The following is a 1,544-nucleotide window of genomic DNA, read 5'->3' as shown; positions in this document are numbered from 1 at the left end:
TGACCTGTATTGAGAATTAGGAGACCTAGCTGAAAGTCTAGTTCTGCCTCTTACTAGCTCTGTGATGTCTCTGAACCTCAATTTTCTCACAAAAGAAGGGGTAAATGATTTTATCTACCCCACAGTTCACAGCGAGGAAAAACACTTTTTTCATCCCGAGATTCCTAGGAATCAGGACCAGAGGAGGCCTTAAAGACCATCTGATCCAAACTCCTTTATAAATGAGAAAACTGAACCCCAGAGTTGCTGAACTGTCAAGGTCATATGGTAGCAAGTTGGAGGTGGCACTCCAGTCTTCTGATGCCAAGGCTAATGCTTTCCATGTGGGTTTTCTGAAACATCAATACCAAGTGTGACAACTTTATTAGCTAGGACCACAGTGTTCCATTGGAGGTTTGCTAAAACACAACTGAATATGGAAAAGAATTCTGATTAAGGTGGGCTTGGCCTGAAAGGTTTAGTTAGGAGAGTTCTGGAAGGAGAATGCTGCTATCAGGTAGTCTTGCCTCTGGGTGTGTTGGGGGAGAAGTAGGAGGCATCCCTGAAGATGAAGTCATAGAAGAAGCTGGACTAGTGTATATTCACTTTATTAATCAATTATTTTTTAAGTATCTGCTATGCTCCAGACACCATCCTAGATGGCACTAGGGATACAAGTACCAAGAACAAAACAATCCCTACAACCAAGGAACTTCTTATGATTTACCTGCAGACTATCCATTCTTACCTAATTGGAACTCTACTACTCCTACTACTACTACTCCTACTCCTACTCCTACTCCTACTCCTACTCCTACTACTACTACTACACTACTACTACTTCAACTACTACTTCTGCCGCTGTTGCTGCTTCTGCTACTACTACTATTAATACTACTACTAATAATAAATAACTAGCATTTATTTATATAACACCTACTATGTACCAGCATTATACTGAGCACTTTACATTATCTCATTTGGTCCTCACAACAACCTTATGAGATAGGAGCTATTGTTATCATCCCCATTTTACAATTAAGGTAACTAAGGCAAATAGAGGTTAAGTGACTTACCCAAAATCCCACAGCTAGTGTCTGAGGCCAGATTTGAACTCAGGTCTTCCTGACTCTGGCAACTAAGAACACCAGCCTGGAGTCAGGAAGACTAATCTTCATGAATTTAAATTTGGCTTCAGAAACTTATTAGCGGTGTGATCCTGGGAGAGTCACTTAACCCTCTTTGCCTCAGTTTCCTCACCTATAAAATGAGCTGGAGAAGGAAATGGCAAACTACTCCAGTATCTTTGCCAAGGAAAATCCGAAATGGTGTTACAAATAGTTGGACATGACTGAAATGACCAAACAACAACAACAAATTTCCTGACTCAAAACCCAGTACTCTATCCACTCAGCCACTTAGCTAACTGAGCAGATTACAATAATGCATAGAAGGACAGAAATCTCCCCATGATATAGCCCAGGATTTGTTCATTTATTTACCTAATCCTAGACTCTTAGAATTGGCAGGGACTAAGAGGTTATCTAAGGAAGCTAGGAGGCACA

Source organism: Vombatus ursinus, unplaced genomic scaffold, assembly GCF_900497805.2.
Source record: "Vombatus ursinus unplaced genomic scaffold, bare-nosed wombat genome assembly UNPS02012709.1, whole genome shotgun sequence".
Lineage (NCBI taxonomy): Eukaryota > Metazoa > Chordata > Mammalia > Diprotodontia > Vombatidae > Vombatus > Vombatus ursinus.
This window is presented reverse-complemented; position numbering follows the sequence as displayed.